Here is a 9,021-nt window from a genome sequence, read left to right as displayed (position 1 = left end):
GTCTTGTGAGACACTAAGAACAGAATATAGTCCTACCGTGTGGGGATTTCCGACCGGAAGGAATGATGAGATAACAAATGTGGATAGCCGTAACCCAAGTCTGTGGTGATTTATCATTGTCAATAGGTATCAGGGAGTCTTTAGAAGAAAGAACTGAGTTAAAACAGCCCCCCTCGGTTTGGTTCTAGAGCAAAGGCAGGAACTCAGTTTTCCGGAGAGGTGTAGCGGACTCCGATGAAGAATGGTCCTTGAGATGGGGCTGCAGCATCAGTGCCTCTCAAAGGAGGTAGTGTGTACACAAGTGTCAAAAGTTGTAAATATCCTGGGGTACAGGCCTGACACTGCCAGCTCTTTTGATGTTTTGCAAACGTACTCACTCATGGCCAACACGTCCTATCTGACTCGCAGTAACCCTATAGGACAGGGTAGAAATGTTGGAACCAGTGGGTTTCCAAGACTAGAACTCTTTATGGCAGTAGAAAGCCTCATGTTTCTCCTGAGGAACAACCGATAGTTTCGAACTGCTTACCTTGTGGTTAGCGGGCCAACGTGTAACCCATTACACCACCAGGACTCTTTTACATGTTTTGCAAACGGAGCAAGAAATCCAAATTTTACATGAAATCACCTGAATTTGGAAATGTCAGTCAGAAGTGGAGCCCATGATCACCCAGGGACTCCTCCAGTCTCCTCCCCTGGGCCTTTTCTACTGCAAATGTGGTACTTCATGCCTATCAGTTTTGCCCCAACCCTTTTCCTTCTGCCTTTGTGACTGACTGCTGGCACTTTCTGCTCACTTGCTCTGACGATAGTTACATAAAACGGTCACATAAAACCTTCTCATGCAAAGAAAGTGAGGCCCACAGGAAAATCTCCTTTCAAAATGATTGAAAACCCATGTCTTTTATATCCAGTTTAGGCTAGATTAGTATATTCATTTCCTATTGCTGCTGCAACAACCCTACATTAAGAGACCTAGACGACCATGATGAATTACTGAATTATGGCCAGAATTGTTCTGGAATTAGAACTTGGACTGATATTCCAAAGTTTTAATTCGCTTGGAAAACATCAGAGTATCAAGTCAGTCTTTATCTTTGTAAGGACATTATTCCAACCTTCACTGTTATGAGGAAAACTTCAGTCTTCTGTAACCTACAGAAAAATGACTAATTCAAAACATATTGGGAGATCTGCATATTTTGACAGATGAAAGTAGGCCCTGGACTTCTACCAAAGATTATACATCCTTAAAAATTTTCTAATGTCAGCCAAGTCCTTAGTTACCAAAGAATTTTGTCCCCGGAATTACACAAGAGAAAAACACAGGAAGACATTTAATGATGGTGGGGTAACACGAATTTATATTTTACAGTCTGGAGGCCAGGAGACCAAAACTACTCTCCCCGAACTAACATCCAGGTGTTGGCAGGGCAGGTGTTCCTTCTGGCGGCTCTTGGGGAGAAGGCACTTCACTGCTTTTCCTCTTCCAGAGACCACATGCATCCCTTGGATCCCAGCTCCTTTCATCATCTGCCAAGTTAGTTGGGCAGCATCCTCAGAGCTCCTTCTGACTCTGACGCTCTGACTTTACCATCACATCTTCTCCTTTCCCTCTGGCCCCCTTGTCTTGCACCCAGATCGCACAGCGTACTCTCCTCATCTCAAAAGCCTCCATTTGATCACATCTGCAAAGTGTCTTTTGCCTGGTCAGGTAACATATTCATGGGTTCTGATGAGCACAACCTAACTACCTTTGCCAGTGGAACAAGGGATTTTACTCTTTTGCTGGGAATCCATTTTCAGATGGTGACATGTCCAGCTGATTTTTAAAAATTAGAGCCCAACAGTCTTGTTCATTTAACATCACATTCTTTTTGGCTCTTGTTGCTTGATAGCTTTAAGTTTTGGGGAGCTGTTTTTGCTTATTTTATCAGAACTTCTGTTTCCAGTTTTTAAGCTTCACCAGTTTAACAGCTTGTATCTCCCAACCCCTCACCCCACCATTATTAACTGTCTTCCTGTGTTTTTATCTTTGCAATTCTGGGGACAAAATTCGTTGTCCTTAACTAAGGACTTGGGTGAAATTAGAGTGTTTTTAAAGATGTATAATCTTTGGTGGAAGTCCAATGCCTACTTTCATCCGTTAAAGTATGCAGATTTGCCAATATGTTTTGAATTAGCCACTTTTTCTGTAGGTTGCAGAAGACAGAAGTTTTCATCACTATAGTGAAGGTTGGATTAATGTCCTTACAAAGATAAAGACTGGCTTGATACCCTGATGTTTTCCAACCAAATTAAGTTTTTTGGAATGTCAGTCCAAATTCTAATTCCAGAACAGTTAAGGGCATAATTCAGTAACTCGTCACTCTCTTTTTTTTCTCTCATAAAGAATTCATATCTCTATGTCAATAGTGTAAAATATATATAATCCACTTTAATCAGTAAGAGGGACTCTTTGGTAAGTGCAAGATGTATTTCCCTTTACAGAGTATTGTACTGATTTTTGGAAGTGAAATACCAGGTCTTCCATTTACAGTAACTTGTGGCATCCATACCAAGAGGCTGGCTATTTGTATATTGGGGGAGAGAAGGGAAATTCCTCTGAGAGTTGCTTTTCCCAACTTGAGTATTGACATCAAATTATCTTCAGTTTGAAAATGACTATTGGTTGTACTGTTAGTTCAAATTTTAGATTCTTTCTTTTTCCCTTGTCAGAAATCACTTCAATATTTTCATTGGAATTTGAATTTCAAGATGAAATTTTATTGAAATATTTGGCATAAATTCAGGAATTGACCCTGGAACATTTTGAAATGCATAAATCCAGGGGTTTACAGTAAGCAGATGGACAGACTATTTCTGTGATTCATTATCTATCTTAAGTTAATGTCTGGAATCTTCACAGGAGTTGAAAATGAATCATTTTTAAACAACAGATAGAATTCCTATTTAACTTGTCCTCTTTTTGTTATCCTACCCTGAGCCCTACTTGCCCCCTCCCTTCTTCCTATCCCACACCCAAACCTAGACACCCAACTGAGAACAGCCAGCAATGGAATGATAAAACTACGGTACTTCTTCTGGAGCAGACTGTCAAAGTTTATATCATTGGTCTGGAATCAAGTGTGGGAAGGAGAGTGATTTCATAAGAAAATACTAAGACTTGTCAGCACCCACTTGAGTAAGCATCAGAAGGTCTATGAGAGATGCAAGCTTACTTGCAAGGTGACTGTTTTGGTAACTGCTTATTATTTGGTTTTAGGCATAAGATGACCAAAAAAGGAGAGCTATTAACTCTGATAATCAGAATTCAATTCCATCTCTTTGCTCTGGATCTAGAGCACTGGTAAGAAATAAGAGAGCATTTGACTAATTGCCAATGTGACTTTCCATCACTCATTCACTTAGTCGCACTAAAAAGAAATACATAAGATTTCTTGTTAAATACTTGGAAATAATCCCAACATTTTCCTTATATTGTGGCAAATTCCAGATGAATTAAAGATGTACAAAAAGACAACAAAAACCCAGAAGGATGAGAAATTGTTATCATCATGAGATAGGAAAGATGTGATGTTTACATCACAGAAATTCAAGAAACCCCTGAGAAAAGTGCAACACATTTGAACACAGAGAAATGTAAAAGATCTACATGGAAAAGTTAAAGGATGGATTAAAAAAGTAGAGAAATGTCTTATATATAGCAGATTAAGAAATTTATGTTATTAATATAAAAAACCCAAGCTAGTTACAGAAGAAATGCTAAGAAGCAATAAACCTGCTAGTAAAATAATATTAAAACACTGACTTTATCTATTTATTCTTTTTGCACATCAGATTTGTAAAATTCATGTGGTCAGATGATAGCAAGTGTCCAGTGTTGGCAAGATTTGGGAAAGTAGGCAGTTCCTTAGATGCAAAGATGGCAAGACTTCATTTCATGTATGTTTTCAGAAGGAATGAGTTCCTGGAGAGGGCTATCATGCTTAGTAAGTTAGAGAGTACCGACTGGCAAGTGAAAAAGAGGAAGACGAGATGGAATGACACAGTGGCGGGGCAACGGGCTTGCACATAAGAACTACGAGGGTGGCATAGGGTTGGGCAGTGTTTGGTTTTGTTGATTCATAGGGTTTTGAGGAGTTGGATTGGATTGATGGCACCTAGCAGCAACAACAACAACCTTTTGAGGGTGTGGTAATTAAGGGTTTGTGCCAATTTCTCTGGTCCAGGATTCTCAGTGGTTGTCAGGTAAGACCTAGTTATCCTCCGAGATAAGATATAACATGGTAGAATCACTTCCATAGTGGAATCTGTTATGAACAGTGAAACAATTATAAAAAGATTAGCATGAAATTTAATACCCTTACTCAAAATCATAAGCCTAATCCAGTCCATTGAAAAAAAGTTTCTTCAGGGGCGTGGCTTACTTCCAAGATAAGTAGACATTGGCAAAGCTTGCTTGATTTTTTTTCTGGGTTTGAGCCCTGCATCTGGTTCATCCTCTCTCTTCCAGTTATTTGAACCAGCACCCTGCCTGTTGCCTGCCAGTGCTGGAAGTCATCATCATCAGCCTGTCATATTGCCTGCAACACTTTGATTCATTTGTTTCTGCAGCCAGAAACTTACAATATGGCTTACCAATCTTGAAATCATCAGGCCCAGCATTTACTCAAGTCAAGAGAAGCCTCTAGCCTGACATCTGACACAGGGACTCGGAACTTGCCTGCCACTACATGGTGTGAGCATCTCTTTAGTTAAACCATTCTCTATGAAACTATATAAGCATGGCTGATTTTGCTTCTCTACAGAGCTCGGCTGAAGACGGAGGGTAATTTGATAACATATCTCAAAAGCAAAACCCAACTTCCCCTTTACTCAACCACTCCCCTTCTACCAGTAGCTTTGAAGTTGACCGGGATGTTACAGAGGAATTCCCACATTTGGCCAGGGGTTCATCCCATTCATGTTTATTGTTCCTGTAATGCTGAGAATGCTAAACGCTAGGGTGAAGAGTGACATTAGCTTTCTATTGTCACAGTTGGTTTGGGTATACAAAACGGCAATCAATTTTAGGGGAAAAAATTGTCGAGTGAATCAGTTTAGAGGCTCACTATCAGTTTTATCCTCAGTTGTGTGAATCCTATGTGGATAGAGTAGGATTCAACTTGGTGTGAAAAAAACATATCCCAGTATGCCTGGACTGAGGCTGTTTTTCCCTGCCACTAGATGTAGAGCTGGGGCTTAAGGAAACAGGAATTCCCAAGGAAACCTTATGATTTTATCTGAGTGATTTGGTTAATTCCAAGGCCTCATTGAGAACTTTGGCAATGTTGTTGTTAAGTGTTGCCGAATCCATTTGGGCTGATTGTGACCTTATAGGTCCCGAGTTGTCCTGACAATTTGGTGTTGCGTTTGAAGTTATTGTTGCATCAATCCAATCCAACTCTTTGAAAGTCTGCCTTTTACACTGACCCTCTGCTTTACCAAGTATGATGTCCTTTTCCAGGGACCAGTCTCTTCTGACGGCATGTTCAACATGTGTGAGATAAGGTTTTCCTATGATCACTTCTAAGGAGCATTCTGGCTGTGCTTCTTCCATGATAGGTTGTTTTTCTCTGGCAGTCCATGGCACTTTTAATGTGCTTTGCTAACACCATAATTCAAATGCATCAATTCTTCTGTGGTCTTCCTTATTCAATATCTAACCTTCACATGCATATGAGGCGATTGAAAGTATTATGGTTTGGGTCAGCACACACCTTGGGGCTCAAAGTGAGGTTCTTGCTCTTCAACACTTTAAAGAAGTCTTGTGCAGCAGAGTGGCTCAATGCAACACATCATTTAATTTCTTGACTGCTGCTTCCATGAGTATTGACTGTAGATCCCACTAAGAGGAAATCTTGACCACTTCAATCTTTTATCTGTTTATCACGATGTTGTCTATTGGTCCAGTTGTAAGGATGTTTGTTTTCCGAGGTGCAATCCATACTGAAGGATGTAGCCTTTGACCTTCACCAGCAAGCTATTCAAGTTCTCTTTGCTTTCATCCAGCAAGGTTGTGTCACCTACATACATGTAGCAGCTTGGTAACAAGCCGTCCCCCAATCCTGATGCCATGTTCTTTTTCATGTAGTCGAGCTTCTCAGGTTACTTGCTCAGTATACAGATTGAATCAGGATAGTGAAAGGATAAAATCCCAATGCCCATCTTTTACCGATTTCTTTCCTGATGTCTGCCTCTTCGTCCATGTATAGGTTCGGTGTGAGTATAGCTAAGGGTTCTGGAATTCCCATTCTCTTCAATGTTATCCATAGTTTGTTATCCACAGTTGAATGCCGATACATATTTAATAAAACTGAAGCAAACATCTTTTTGGTATTCTCTGCTTTCAGCTAAGATCCATATGCCATCAGCAATGATATCACTGGTGTCACATGCTCTTCTGAATCCAACTTGAATTCCTGGCAGCTCCCTTTCAATGTACCGCGGCAACTTATTTTGAATTATCTTCAGAAAAAATCTTATTTTAATGTTATATTAATGACATTATTTCTAATCCTATGCCATCTGAGAAGGTTCATATGTACAGTTTCCTTTGTTGAAAAACATATTTGTGATGAGGTCATTGGTCTTCCAAAATTCTATTATGTGTTCTGCAGCTTCATTTCTATCACTAAGACCATATTTTCCAACTATTGGTCCTCCATCTTTGTTTCTAACTTTTTAATTCCAGTCACCAATAATTATCACTGCATCTCAATTTCATATTTGATCAATTTTAGACTGAAGAAGTTGGTAGAATTCTTCAATTTCTTCATTACTAGCCTTAGTGGTTGGTGCAAAATGTTAATAATAGTTGTGTTGAATGCACTTCCTTGTATATAGACACTATACTACAGCAGATAGCACTGTACACTAAATGAAATCTTGAAATGTTCTTTTTGATGATGGATGTGACACCATTCTACTTGAATTGGTCATTTCTGGCATAGTAAACCATATGGTTGTCTCATTCAACATGCCAATACCAGTCCATTTCAAGTCACAAATGTGTAGGATAATGATCTCTATGTGTTCCATTTAATGTTTGATGATTTTCCAATTTCCCTTTATTTACACTTTAAACATTCAAGTTAATGGATGTTTGCGGTTGTTGTTCTCATTTTGAGTTGTGCCCCATCTGCAAATGAAGACTCTGAAAACTTTATTCATCCATTTCATAGCATCAGCTTCACTTCCGGGTGGTTGCTCTTCCTCAATTGTATTTGGAATGCCGTCTCAACTGTGTATCAGACAGTGTTCTTCTGCTAATCATGAAGTTTTCAGTAACTAATCCCTCAGAAGTGGACAGTTTATTCTTTCTTTGTAATCTGTTCTTTATCTTGATGATCAGTTGAAACCTGTTTATCATGGGCAACTCTGTTGGTAATTGAAATACAGATGACCTAACCTCCAGTATCACACCAACATGCACACCACCACAGTATGACAAACTGACAGATACATGGCGATAGTGAGCCATAAACCTACTTCTATTGGTAATAGTGGGTCATAACTTACATGTGGACAATAGCGGCTCATAACTTACATGTGGACAATAGCGGCTCATAAACCACTGTTAATATAATCAAATTGATTCGGACTCACAGTAACAGAGTAGAACTGCTCCACAGGGTCTCACCGCTGTCAGTCTTCATGAGAAAAGATAGCGTCATCCTTATCCCATGAAGCAGCTGCTGGGTGTGAACAACAGACCTTGCAGTTGCCAGCCCGATCCTTAACTCACTGTTCCCCAGGACTCCTGACTCTAAATGCCAAGCAAGCTTGAAGGAAAATCCATCTAACTGCAGGGCACTGTTTATTCTTTACTAAGGAAGATAGTAAGACTCCGTGTTTTATTTTAATCTCTTATTAATTAGAATTAATAAAATTCTTGCTTACTTGGAATAATAATTTATTTTGTTTTATATCTAAAACAATCCTGTAGCTTAAGAATTTAGGAGACGGGGAGTGCCCTTGATGGGTGGGGAGGGCCGGGCAGTGTGTCCCTCCGCTTGCGCTGCTGGGAGATGGCGCAGCGACTTCTCCTGAGGAGGTTCCTGGCCTCCATCATCCCTAGGAAGCCCCCTCAGGGTCGGTGGGCACCCCTCACCTCCGGGGCCCTCCAGATCCCACAGGGCCCTCATGGTGGCCCGGCAGCAACAGCACGTAGCGCTGCTACCACCAGAGCCTGCACCACCACCTTTAAAGTCCAGGATGGGCCTGATTTCCAAGACCGAGTCGTCCACAGTGAAACCCCCGTGGTGGTGGATTTCCACGCACAGTGGTGCGGCCCCTGCAAGATCCTGGGCCCGAGACTGGAGAAGGCAGTGGCCAAGCAGCACGGGAAGGTCCTGATGGCCAAGGTGGACATCGGTGACCACACAGACCTCGCCATTGAATATGAGGTGTCTGCTGTGCCCACCGTACTGGCCATCAAGAACGGTGACATGGTGGACAAGCTTGTGGGCATCAAGGACGAGGACCAGCTGGGCCTTCCTGAAGAAACTGATTGGCTGACAAGCAGGTCTGTCCTAAAGAACCTAATGGCCCCCTCTGTGAAGACAGGCTCTGGTCCCCACTCTGACTCGACCCAGTCAGCACACACCCCCTCCCAGGCCCAGGTATGGAGAGCAAGCCCTGGCTGGGCGGGAACCTCAGGCTTGAGTCTGCAAGGTCCCAGCACCCCCTGCCCTCTGCTTCTCTGAGCAGGCGGCTCAGCTGTGAACCAATCAGACTAATAAAAGAAGGGCTTGCACTGCCCACAGCTTCCCATCAAAAAAAAAAAAAAAAAAGAATTTAGGAGACAAAAATGTTATACTCTCTTTTTACTTCCAGTCTGGGTACACTCAGAAAACACATAACCACACTAGTATATCGTAATCAGAAGCACTTTTATATTCTTATGAATAAAAACGTTATATTCATTTCTGAGTTTTAACCCAAGAGATATACAAAGCCCGTTATCTTCCATATCCA

General features: G+C 41.2%; 1 pseudogene; it reads left to right on the top strand.

Moving 5' to 3' along the window:
* The first annotated feature begins 8,072 nt into the window (after positions 1 to 8,072).
* LOC101664431 lies at positions 8,073 to 8,562 on the top strand (annotated as a pseudogene).
* The last annotated feature ends 459 nt before the right edge of the window (positions 8,563 to 9,021 follow it).

Source organism: Echinops telfairi, unplaced genomic scaffold, assembly GCF_000313985.2.
Source record: "Echinops telfairi isolate 266 unplaced genomic scaffold, ASM31398v2 ScPeMD7_23;HRSCAF=83, whole genome shotgun sequence".
Taxonomy (NCBI): domain Eukaryota; kingdom Metazoa; phylum Chordata; class Mammalia; order Afrosoricida; family Tenrecidae; genus Echinops; species Echinops telfairi.
Note: the sequence above shows the minus strand (reverse complement) of the source record. Positions and strands in the feature narration are given on the sequence as shown.